Consider the following 13,349-nt stretch of genomic DNA (forward strand, 5'->3'; position numbering starts at 1 on the left):
CACATCCCGTAGTCGAGTCGACTATCTGGTCGATACGGGGGAGAGGAAAATGATCTTTTGGGCAGGCCCGATTGATATGCTTGAAATCAATGCACATGCGAAGTGACTTGTCCTTCTTGGGGACCATGACAACATTGGCGAGCCACTCGGAGTGGTAAATTTCTCGGATGAACTCCGCTGCTAAGAGCCGAGCCACCTCCTCACCAATGGCCTTCCTCTTCTGGACGGCGGACCGTCGAAGATGTTCTTTCATAGGTTTAAATTTTGGGTCGACTCGTAGACGGTGCTCAGCCAGCCCGCTGGGAACTCCAGGCATGTCAGCAGGCTTCCATGCGAAGATGTCCCAGTTCTCACGGAGGAACTGGATGAGCGCTTCTTCCTATTTGGAGTCGACCGTTGTTGAGATGTGAGTTGGAGCAGCGTTTAGATCGGTCGGGTGAATGTGAACTGCCTTTCTTTCACCGAACGGCTGAAAAGCGGATTCTGAAGCAGGCTTCTTAGCTCGTAGCAACTCACTCGGATCAGCAGTCTTCTGATACCCTTGCAGCTCGACCACCGCCATCTGAGCGTCAGCAATCTTTGAGCCTTTCTGAAAACACTCTTCTGCTTTCTTCTGATTTCCTGTAACAGTGATCACACCTTTGGGACCAGGCATCTTCAACTTGAGATACACATAACATGGTCGAGCCATGAAGCGTGCATAGGCTGGCCTGCCCAAAATAGCATGATAAGCACTTTGGAAATCCACGACTTCGAATGTCAACTTTTCCTTGCGGTAATTCTTGGAATCACCGAAAACCACATCAAGAGCAATTTGGCCGAGTGACTCGGCTTTCTTCCCAGGAATGACTCCATGCAAACTCATGTTACTGGTGCTGAGCCTGGACATTGGAATGCCCATCCCTTTCAATGTTTCTGCATACAGTATGTTCAAACCGCTGCCTCCATCCATCAGGACTTTGGTCAGTCTAGTGCCTTCGACAACTGGGTCGACCACCAGAGCTTGCCTCCCGGGGGTGGCAATGTGCGTAGGGTGATCAGACTGGTCGAATGTGATGGCAGTCTGGGACCACTTCAGATAATTAGGTGTTGCCGGAGCAACCATATTTACCTCATGGTTAATAACCTTCAGTCGACTTTTGCTCTCAACATCAGCAAAAATCATCACGGGGAATTGACCTGGGGGTACCCATCGTCACTATCTTCCTTGTCCTCAACTTTGTCCGACTCCTTTTCCTTATCTTTGGACTGCTTGCCCTGAAACTGCTGGATCAGAAGCCGACACTGTCGAGTGGTATGCTTTGGGTAAATAAGTTTACCCTCTTCATCTTTCTTGGTGTGGATGTGGCACGGTAGATCCAAAACATCATTTCCATCTTGGTCTTTAACTTTCTTGGGGTTCCAAGGTCCTTTGGGTTTTCCCTTAAATTTTCCCTAGGTTACGGCCAGGGCCTCCCTAGGAGCGGCTGGCTCGGCTTTCTGCTTCTGTTTCCGACTAGAATTTCCTCCGGTTTCCTGGGCGACTGCTTTATGCTTGCAACTCCAGAGTCGATCCTCATCTTCACCATTAGCGTACTTGGTGGCAATCTCCATCATCCGATTTAGAGACATCTCTCCGGTTCGACCGAACTTCAGATTCAATTCTCTGTACTCAACGCCTTCTTTAAAGGCACAAACTGCTTGATGATCTGGTACATTTTCAACTGTGTGATGCAATGTGATCCACCTCTGGATGTAATCCCTCAGAGTTTCATTCGGTTTCTGCATGCAAGACCTCAATTCCGTAAGGCCTGCAGGTCGCTTGCATGTTCCTTCAAATGTGGTGAAAAACACTCGGGAGAGATCCTCCCAAGTGTAAATGCTGCTGGGTGCTAACTGATTCAGCCACACTCTGGACGAGCCTTCTAACATGAGAGGCAAGTGCTTCATGGCTACCTCATCGTTCCCACCGCCAATCTGGACAGCCACTCGATAATCTTCGAGCCAAGTATCGGGCTTGGAATCACCAATGAACTTACTAACTCCAATCACCAACCTGAAGTTGGGAGGAATTACAGCGGCTCTGATGGCTCGACTGAAACACTCCGGCCCTGAAACATGTAATCTGCTACTGGTAGGTGCATCTCTGTCGCGGCCTTCTCGGTGAGCTCTATTCCTGTCGACCAAACCTTGAATGAGAATGGATCTCGCATCAAAGCCCGGTTCCCTGGGGTCGACTGGAATTCTCCGCCCAACACTATGAGGGCGTCTGTCCACCTACTGTCGAGGCACATATGATCCACTCCTCGGGGGAGGGGTTGGCACTCGACGTTGATCATCACGATCGAATCAGTGACTGAGAAACAGCGGAATTCTGGTCTCCCGCTGCCCGGAGCAACGCTCTGATTTGCAACAAGCCTCTGCCAGCCTCTGACTGGGAGGGCTAATTGAATCTGCTATACGGGCCGCAGCCGCCAAATTCTGAATCGGAGTATGATATACCTGTGGGGGCGGAAGATTTGACGTCGAATGGATTCTGGAGCCCGTTGACGCGCTCGCTCGTCGAGTATTCACTGGAGATTCTCCAGTCGAGTGCGCTCAGCCAAGTTAGCCAAGCGCGCGTCCTCCAAGGCTCGGGCCTCGGGGGTTTCTCCAACGATAGGAGTGTGGAGTGCATCCATGTTCCAGCGGCGAAGTTCCTCCCGCTGCAACGACGTGAGAGGCTCGGGGAGATACTCCTCGTGAGGACGCGATGGGTCGCCCCCATCCGCGCCTCCGTCAGCGCGGGGGAAACCGGGAGGACTGTGTGGCCCATCGATCACCAGAACCTCTGCAGCTGGGTCACTGCTGTCGCATTCGGATGCGGTCTCTGCGGAGCCAGTCGAACAGGCCGTAGAGGGATTCATCGGGCTCGATTGCCGCGACTTGTGGGGTGGCCGACTGGCGGGCCACCGCATGCCTCACCCACCTCTGAAGCCTCGACCGACCGGAGCGCTTGCACCGGCGAGAAACAGGGCGGGGAGATGCCACGGGAGCCGACCGATACTGGGTCGACGGCTGCCGCAGGAGGACACCACGGATGCATGCGCGAAAGTGCGTCGCCCCGCGGACGGGGAGCGCGTCGACATCGAGTGGAGCCTCCTGAAGCCAAGCAGAGTCATTGCCAATGAACGTGAGCGCGCCGAGACGGATCTCGCGGCCCTCCACCAAAGCTCCGCCCGAAACCATGATCAAGGAGATCGGAAAAAATCGCAACTTCTCCAACTAGGCGCTAAGACTCCTTGCCCCACGGTGGGTGCCAACTGTCATGGTTCTAACTCTGACAGTGATGTAGGGGGGTAAGTATGGAGAGGCGAGGTCTTAGCTATGGAGAGGTTGTAAGGACGCAAGGTTTACGAGTTCAGGCCCTTCTCGGAAGAAGTAAAAGCCCTACGTCACGGAGCCTGGAGGCGGTCGACTGGATTATGTGTGTATGAGCTACAGAGGTCCGAACCCTTGTCTCGGAGGAGGGGGGTGGCTTATATAGAGTGCGCCAGGACCCCGGCCAGCCCTCGTTACGAAGGGTTCAATGTACATTAAGGTAGGGCGTTACTGATAATGCTAGTAATAAAGTGCTATGATGACCATAAAAGCTACTTAATGACTGATCGTTAGCGTGCGGAGTGACTTTAGGTCTCCTGGCCTTCGAGTGGTTGGATCTTGGTCGAGTAATTGCTTCTTGGTCGAATGTCTTCGAGTCTGTCGAGTGGAACACCTCCAAGTCGATTGAAAGGTGATTTATTCTAGAGGTGTCCTTGGGTAGGGCAGTTAGGACAGGTCCGTGACCCTACCCTAGGTACACAGCTTCATCATGTACAGCCCCGCCCTGACACGTGCCCGGCACGGTAGGGCTAGGAGAGGTGTATCTGGGCACTCATGAGCCAGCGCGAGACTCACGAGGCCCTACCTCGAGGCGGGTTGCGCCTGGCTCTGGGCCTTTATCAATGGTGTGTTCCTGTAGGGTGGTTAGAATGCAAATGCTCTACGTCCTTAGGTCCAGGCCCCCGAGCTAGCTCAGCCGCCGCTGGTATGACAGGTCGCGATGCCGTGGGTCGAGGCCAGGGGGTGAGGGCTGGAGAGCCAGTAGGAGCCCATGAGTCACGATGCTCAGGTACCCCCCTTTTAACGTGCAAGCGCTTTGCATGAAAGCGGAGAAGTTCGTGATAAGCAGCAGGTGACAAGTAAGCGCACAAGAGCAAATTCATTTTAAGTAGATGCGGGAAAAGCAAACGCCACTGGGCCAGGCCCGAGCAGCTCGGGGATGATGCAGCCCGAGGGGTGCCCCCGACAAGGTAAGCAAAGAGCATAAGCAAAACGGATACATGCCGCAGGGACGGACCCACACGACCTGGGAATGATGCGGCCCTGTGGGCGCTCCCAGCTAAAAACAGAACTTAGAAAGATGTCACCTGGTGTCGTTGAAGATGGAGTGATGTTGAAGAAGCGGGCGATGCGCGGTGAAGACGTAGATCCTCATGAGCCCCCAGGCCTAGGAGCTTCGGGAGGATCCGGGGGCACTAGTGGGTTTCCGAGGGCCATCTCCATCTCCGCCAGGACCGCACAATGCCTGACCTCCTGAGCCTCCAGAATGCTCCTCAGCAGGCGCTGATGAGCGGCGACCACACTCGGCAGGCCGAAAGGCATGCGAACATAGCTGTGAGGTGGACCCTCGCAACGCCCCACGCGCGAAGGCCAGAGGCGCTCCTGAGCCGCAGCTCGGTTGAGTCCTGGCACGTCAATGCAGACGTGCAGCCCACTATCCTCGCCTGCATGTTGGGCTATGGCGAGCAAGTGGCGGCTGCCGCGCATGACTCTCGACTCCTGTAGCTCCTGACTGTTGCTTGCGATGAACTCCTGAGGGTTTGGTCTTCCTTGCCTTGTACCTTCCTGAGGGAAACGTGCCTGGAAGCACCCCTCCAAGTGGTGCCCAAGCGCCTCCCTCGCGACCTCGGAAAGGTCGGTGGCTTTCCAAGAAAGAGCCCCCGAGCCCTGCCTGAGGAGGGCGCTGGGTGCGCCTTCCTATGCGAGAGAGGGTGGCGCTCCCTGAGTGGGCACAGATCCTGGCCCAACACCTCTGGAGGCGCCTGCCACCTTATGGCTTAGGCCAGGCGTAACCTTCTTCTTCTTGGGGGTCGCCTCGGGAAGTCTTCCGTTTATGTGGTTCGGGTCTTCGGTTGCTGCGGCTTGGAACGCGCGCTCAAGTGAACACACTGCGTCCCTTTCTTCACAGGGTACGGTGATGATTCCACCGCTTCCTGGCATCTTGAGGACATTGTATCCACAGTGAGTCACTGCCATGAACTTGGCCAGGGCTGGGTACCTGAGGATGGCGTTGTATGGCAGGCAGATGTGGGCAATGTCGAAGTCGATGAGCTTGGTGCGGTAGTTGTTGTGCTATCCGAAGGTGACTGGAAGGCGAACCTGCCCTATGGGAACAGTGGAACCATCAGTGACTCCTGAGAATGGCTTGGTTGGCTGAAGTTGATCGTATGGCACTTGAAGACTGTCGAACGTCTCGACGGATAGGACGTTGAGTCCTGCTCCACCGTTCATGAGGGTCCTGGTGACCTGCACGTTGCTGATGACTGGGGAGCAAAGCATCGGGAGGACTCCGGGCATTGCCGCGCACTTGAGCTGATCCGCTGAGCTGAACGTGATAGCGCACGCAGACCACCTGAGAGGGCGCGTGGCCTCAAGCTTGGAGAGGACTGCATTCACCTCGCGAGCAAACTGCTTGAAGATGCGCTGTGAGGCTGGGGCCTGCACGCCACCCAAGATGCAAGCGATTGCGCGCGGCTCCTGGAAGCCCCCATCTCCCTCGTCTTGATGTCGGTCTTCGTTCCTCCTTGGCGGTGGCGGCAGAGGAGGAAGGCCTGCGTTGCCGTGCGGGCGATCCTCACGAGGCTGACCTCTCTAGCCTCCCTCTCGAGGCTGGTCCTGCCAGTGATCCTCGTGAGGTCGGTCAGGCCACCCTTGGTGAGGGCCACGGTCTTTCTATCGTCTGCCAGCTCTTCCTCCTCCTCGGGCATAGCCCCTGTCGTTGCGCTCGGGGCGTCGGCCGACACGTCCATCTCTCACGGCCCTGAGCTCTTGACATTCGTTGGTGTTGTGGGTGTGGAGGTCGTGGTACACTCAGTACCGGCTGCCCTTGGATGACACAGGCTGATCCCTGCCTCGCTTGGTGTCTGGCTCCGCTGCAAGCATGGCAGCCCCTTGCACTTCACTTCCTTGGCCTTGGGCTTCTTCTCTTCTGGGTCGGCAGCCGGGAGTTTGAGGAGGGGAAGGCGCCCTTCCTCAGCCCTGGCGCACTTGGTCACCGAGTTGAACAGCTCCAGGGATGTGCACATGTCTTCATTGATTGCTAGCTCCTCCTTCATCTTGATGTCGCGTACGCCATCGGAGAAGGCCGAGACGATGGCTTCTTCAGTCACCTTGGGGATCTTGAGGCGAGTGTTGTTGAAGCGCTGGATATATTTCTGCAGGGTTTCCCCTTGCTGCAGCTTGATGCGGCGCAGATCGCTCACGGCCGGGGGCCGGTCGCGAGTGCCCTGGAAGTTGGCAATCAAGCGAGTGCGCATCTCGTCCCAGGAGGAGATCGTGCCAGGAGCCATGTTCAGGAGCCAGGTGCGGGCCCCGTCCTTGAGCACCATGGGAAACCAGTTCGCCATGACCCTTTCGTCTCCGTTGGTGGCTTCGATGCACAGCTCGTAGAGCTGTAGGAACTCCGCGGGGTCCGCCGTGCCATCGTAGCGAGGGGGCAGGTCAGGCTTGAACTTGCCTGGCCATGCGACGCCGCGTAGCTCGGGGGTGAGAGCGCGGCAGCCTGCTGTGGCCACCGGTGCCTTTTGCTAGTACTGGACTTGCTCCTGGGGATTACCGCGCGCCGCCGCTTGGAGCAGCGCGGGGTCTTGGCGTGCAGGTGCAAGGACGCGGTCTTGGCGCGCCGGCGCTGGGAGCGCGTGAGCACCTTCTTAGGGACGAGGGATCTCTTGGCAGCTCCTTTCTTGCTGCGCAGGCGCCAGACGCGGAGGGTCTCGCCCTAGGGCTGCGCGTCTTGGAGCCAGGGCGCCTTCTTGGGGAGGAGGTGGTGGCGGCGCCTCCTGATCCCCGCCTCCTGTGCGGAATGGAGGGCGAGGCAGCGAGAGGGACGGCAAGGGGGAGCCCCCTGCGGTGCAGACGAGCTCGGTGATGTGGGAAAGCCAGTCCTCATAGAGGTCGTCGACGGGGCGGTTGTGCACGAGCTCTATTGCCAGGAGCAGCGCGGTGTGCGCGTCCGTGGGGGCGTGGGCGTGGGACAATGAAGCGGCTGTAGTCAGCGACGGTGTGGCGGTGCGGCCCCCCTGCCGTACCGAAGGATGCTGGGACGACGCCTGCTGCTTGTTCCCTGCTGGGCCGGTGGCGGCGTTGGCGGCAGGCGATGGGGAACGACGAGGACGTCCGCCGACGGGCGCCGTCTGGGTGACGCGGGTGGCGAGAGAAGCCCGGCGCTCGGCGCGAGCCCGACGAGCGTCAGCCATGGACACGACGAAAGATCACACGCAAACAGCGGAAGAAAGATTCGGGCGCACCCCTACCTAGCACGCCAAATGTCGGATTTCGGGTTCCGGCATACCCTTGAGGTTTGAACACTGGGGTGCGCGCAGAGATCTCTCCCCTACCGATCTACGCCCAATCTCCTCGCGTGATCTAAGCTGGAAACAACGAACAACACAAGGGACACGAGGTTTATACTGGTTCGGTCCACCGTTGTGGTGTAATACCCTACTCCAGTTTGTGGTGCGGTGGATTGCCTCAGGGGCTGCAGATGAACAGTACACAGGAAGAAGAGCCTCGCGAGAGGTGTTCTTGAGCTGGTGCGACAAACTGCTAGGGTGAGTTCAGTCGCCTCTCTCTCTCTCTCTGCTAGGGTTCTACCAGATCTCTAGATGTCTGGGTGTCTTGATCTCTCCGGGGTCTCCGGGGGCGTCTCTCCTCTACTCTATGGTGGCTAGCTCTATTTATAGAGGCCATGGGCCTCTGCCCAAAATAATGAGCGGGAAGGGCGCCAACAATTGGCCATTTTAAAGGGGAACATCTAGTACAAGTTATCCTGATCAAAGGTGGTCTTCGGCTGCCAAAAGTACTGGTGATGACGCCGTCTTGGGCTCCACGGTGACCTCCGTCCTGACGCTCTGCTGGTCTTGGTCTCGTTGCACCGGAATGGTAACCTTTGCCTGATGCCTTGGCCTGTGCTTGCCCCCTTTGCACCAAAGGGGAAACAAGGACACTACGCAGGCCGGCGCCCGCCTGGTCTCGATCGTCATGGCTTGCGTCATGGGTTCCTCACGAGGTACCCCTGCCCTGATCTCTCTGCCTCCTCGTGAGCCTGCCTGATGAGGCTGCCTCAGAGGAAGCTCTCTGTCATCCGCACCGCGAGGCTTGGCCCCTCGTGAGCGTATTGAGTTTGAGCTGATGAAGACGGGCCGCGCTGGGCCCCCACTTGAGCCACGCCGCAGGCCGCAGGCAGGCAAGTCTGGGGACCCCCGTTCCCAGAACGCCGATAGTCTGTCGTCCCCGGAGAATAACAGCAGGTGTGGTTGAGTAGAGGGATGGCTAGGCCAGCAATGGGAGTACGATGGGGCGGTGAGGCCTAAGCGGCAGCATAGCCGGCCGCGGGAGGAGGGAGCAGGTAGTCCCGCCGGTGCTTGTTTGAGCGGCTGGAGCAGGAAAAGCAGAGATTGAAGAAGCACGACAGCCGTTGGATGGACATCCAATAGTCACTGCTCTCGTGTGCATTATTTCTAATAATGTACATCCCATTTGCTAATTCTTAAGAATTTTTCTGGAGCCCATCTTCTTTTTGTTAGCATTACACCCCATATTGTGGCCACGGTTAAAAAGTATACGAATTTTTGCATATTTCGGTGCGGTCAACTGTTTTTAATCCCGAAATATCGATTCACATTCAAACTATGTTAAAAATAATTTATATAAATATAAAATCCAAATAATTTTCCATGCATAAAAATTAATGGAATTTAAAATGTTGCAATGAAAAAGAATTGAAACTAATTCCCAGTTTGATGTGTTCAAAAAATGTACAACCCATTTTTGGGCAAACCGAATGAAACTCTCCTCGTCTTGAAAGATTGCAGCCAGCAGGGCTGATAAAGCAAGTAGGCCTCGTTTGGGTATTTCTTTTAAAAAATAGAACTGGGCTAGCCATTTTCAGCAAGAAAAAAAACACAACTGGGCTCATGATGTGGTAAACATAAATAAAACCCTGGCTAGACGGGCCACAGCCCCCGCACAGCCCCGTTGCTACCCTGATCCGTCGCTAAAACTGGTATAAATAACAACTGCTTGTTCCTCAAAAAAAACAGCGTGACCTGCTGGGTCCCTGGTGTCAGCCGCTCGTAGTGTAATTCTCTCGTTTATTGACTACATTGACAATGGCGTGAGCCCCAGATGTCCAACCATTAGGAGGAACCATATTTTTTGGCTTGTAATATAGAGGCACTTGCTGGCGTACTGCCATGACGCTGGTGGGTCCCTACTGTCATCCTCTCCATGTACAATCATCTCCTTATTCCTCTTGGTTGTTGACGACGTTGACAACGCAAGAGGGCGGTGCACCGCGCACGACGAGCGAACCAAGGCCGCAAGGCGGAGGACGACGACGAGGCCTCGGACAGAACAAACATGAGTCGTGGAAGATGCGCCGGTCCAGTCGTTGGCAGAGGGGAGTACGAGGGTTGACTGGTTCGGGTGCGGGTGCGTGTTGGGGCTGACGTCGCCAAAGAATAACATGATGTGTGGGGGAATAGAGGTAGGGACTGGCCAACGATGGAGGGTACGTACGGTAGGGCGGCGGAGGCGCAGCCAGCCATGGGAGGCGGGAGCAGGCGGACCCGATGGGGTGGTTTGGTTCGGGTGGCTGGAGGAAGAAGAAGACAAGAGATAGAAGATACTCGACAGATGTTGGATGTCAATCCAACGGCTGGTAGGCAGAATCGTTTGTTGACTGGCTAGTAAGTCGACACCACCTTGGGTAGGCTATTTCGTCGCGGGTCCCAAATGTCAGAATCCAAATCTATCACGGTCATGCAGCCTTTCCTATGAAAATTTACAACCCATTTGATGTGCTAGTTTGGAATAAGTTTGTGGGTGCTGGTGGGAGCTAATCACTTGGCTTCTGTAATGCACAGTGAGCTCAAGCAGCCGGCGAGAGTTATGTTATTTCCCTTGGTTGGGATTTGTTAGTTGTTACAACATTTCACTCTAAATTAAACGACTAGCAAGCCATTTGCCTTGCTTCAAAGAAAATATGATAGTCACAGCCGAGTTGGAAATGGCAAGAGCATCTAACTCGAGCTTACAAACTGTACAAAAGCACAAGTGTTAATTCTTCATCATGTTTACAAAAAGACCCAGGTTGAAAAGGGCACCAACATCTATCTCCAGCACGGTTTTCGGCACTCACAGTCAAATGGATTCGTCAGGTCCATAGAATGAACATCCTAGGTCGTAAAATTTACTGGATTATGACCACAATATGTTGTAAATAGAAGCCCGACACGTTCAGAAGCTCTTTTGCCCACCTGAAACTCCTTTTTTTCCTCTTCCACATACCCAAGCAGATGTAGCGAAACATAGGGTAGCAAGCACAGGAGCCGGGCAACCCAACTATTTACCAAAGACATGATTCGGAGCCAATGCATATAATGCTAAATTCGGGGTGCCGAACTATACTTATAAGAAGTGTTCGGACTTTTGTTGCCGTAATGTGGGGTGCTATAAAGCCCCTTGCAAACGTCGAATGTACCAAAGTGTACGGGTGCTAGCTGATGGGGTTATCCATAGGGAATCTGAAAAGGAAAAGAGAGAAAGAAAACAAAGAAGACGTAAAGCTAAAAAGCTAGGGTCCTAGAGCTCCAGCTACAAACTGTTTTCCTTGTAAGGTAATTAGTACATCAAGGCGCATTGATACGAATAGTGCAATAAGAAATAGGCTATTTAACATGCCGAAACCAGGGGAGGGCTGTATGTGGGTCTTGAAAAACAGGTAGAGTTATCGTTAATGGAATCACCTAAACAGTCCCCAGGTTTCTGCGCTCCTCGCCATCTTGGTGTATTTATCCTTCAAAAGGACCGATGACCAGACCACCCGATTGGGCCTTTAGGATTAAAACCTAAAAGAAAACAAGCAAAAGTGAAAGTATGTGTGTATCCGATGTCGGTTGAGCCGTGCCATGGACCACAAGCTATCTATGCCTCCGTCAATTCCCATGGAATTTTAAGTGCGTAGTTATGTACATGCGGCAAGAATGCTACCACTTTATCGGGACTAAGACGGAGGCCGGATTGCTAGTTGAGCTCCTGACAAGCCGAGCTCTCCTGCTGCAGAGTAGTTCCTACCCTCTTAAGGGTGTCTGCGGGCCCGGCAACCGAATAAAGGTTCTGCTTGAGAAGTCCACTTTGTACTTCTGCTGCTAGGGCAGCTGTGTGCTCTTCTGTATGGAGAGAGCGTTCCGTATTGCCATTGGCTGTTGTGACACCACGTGGACTGGGCTCTTGAACTTGAGATAAGCCTAGTGTGGCACTGCATTGAATTGAGCAAATGCAGTTCATCTGAGCAGTGCACGATAGCCGCCATGGAATGGGACGATATCAAAGATTAACTCCTCGCTTCGGAAGTTGTCCGGAGATCCGAAGACAACCTCTAATGTGCTTGAGCCCGTACAGCGGGCATCTACACCTGGTATGACTCATTTAAAGGTAGTCCTTGTAGGCTTGATCCTTGATGGGTTAATTGCCCATTTTCCGCGCTGTCTCCTGATAGAGTAGATTGAGGCTGCTACCACCGTCCATAAGGACGCGAGTCAGGTGAAACCCATCAATTATTGGGTCTAAGACTAGTGCGGCTGAGCCCCCATGACGGATACTGGTCGGGTGGTCCCGGCAATCGAAAGTGATCGGGCACGACGACCATGGATTGAATTTTGGGGCGACTGGCTCTACCGCGTAGACGTCCCTAAGCGCACGCTTGCGCTCCCTCTTGGGGATGTGGGTGGCATATATCATGTTCACCATTTTGACCTGAGGGGGAAACTTCCTCTATCCCCCTTTGTTTGGCTGCTGTGGCTCTTCGTCGTCCTCCTCGCTTTGCGATCCTTTTTCCCTGTTCTTGGTGTTTAATTTGTCAGCCTGTTTGAAAACCCAGCACTCTCTATTTGTATGATTAGGAGGCTTGTCGGGGGTGCCGTGAATCTTGCATGGACGATCAAGTATGCGGTCCAAGCTGGATGGGCCCGAATTGTTCTTTTGGATCAGCTTCTTCCGCTGATCGGACTTAGAGCCACTGAATTCGGCGATGACCGCCGTATCCTCGGTGTTGTCACTGTTGTTTCGGCGCTTGTATCTATTGCGTCGAGACTTGTCTTGGTTGATTTTTACTTCAGAGGTGCCGGTGTCGCTTGCATTGTTTTTGCAATGGGCCAACCAACTGTCCTCGCCCGCACAAAAGCGGGTCATGAGTGCCATGAGGGCCGCCATGGATTTTGGCTTTTCTTGGCCGAGGTGGCGAGCGAGCCATTCATCACGGATGCTATGTTTGAAAGATGCTAGAGCTTCAGCATCCAGACAGTCAACGATTTGGTTCTTTTTAGTTAGAAACCTTGTCCAGAATTTCCTGGCGGACTCTCCAGGATGTTGAACTATATGGCTTATGTCATCAGCGTCCGGAGGTCGAACATATGTACCTTGGAAGTTATCCTTGAAAGCCTCTTCCAAGTCCTCCCAGCTGCCAATGGAATTTTCAGGCAGACTATTTAGCCAATGCCGAGCTGGCCCTTTGAGTTTTAGAGGGAGGTATTTGATGGCGTGGAGATCATCTCCGCGGGCCATATGGATGTGGAGAATGAAGTCCTCTATCCACACCGCGGGCTCCGTGGTTCCATCGTATGATTCTATATTCACTGGTTTCAATCCTTTTGGGAATTCGTGATCCAGGACCTCATCAGTGAAGCAATGAGGGTGTGCGGGGCCTCTATATCGGACCTATCATGACACAGCTCTGATGGAGTCCGTCTCTGGTGTTCGGCCCGCGCGTGACTGGGTTTGTCACGTCCGAACAGGTGGCCGTTGTCATGTGTTGAGGCACATCCTCGCGATCCGTAGATTGATCTGGTGTGTCCTGCTTTATTGTTCAGGTTCTGCCGGAGGTCATATGTATGGCCATGGGCTGATTTACCCCTGCCTGAGTGATGAGGTGGTGTGGGCTGGTGTTCGGCATGAGCTGCTGTTTTGTCCCGACCACGCGGTGGTCAGTCAGCCGCATTGTATGATGGTGG

The sequence above is a fragment of the Triticum urartu genome, chromosome 3A (genome assembly GCF_056163025.1).
Source record: "Triticum urartu cultivar PI428250 chromosome 3A, HENAU_Tu73, whole genome shotgun sequence".
NCBI classification, from domain to species: domain Eukaryota; kingdom Viridiplantae; phylum Streptophyta; class Magnoliopsida; order Poales; family Poaceae; genus Triticum; species Triticum urartu.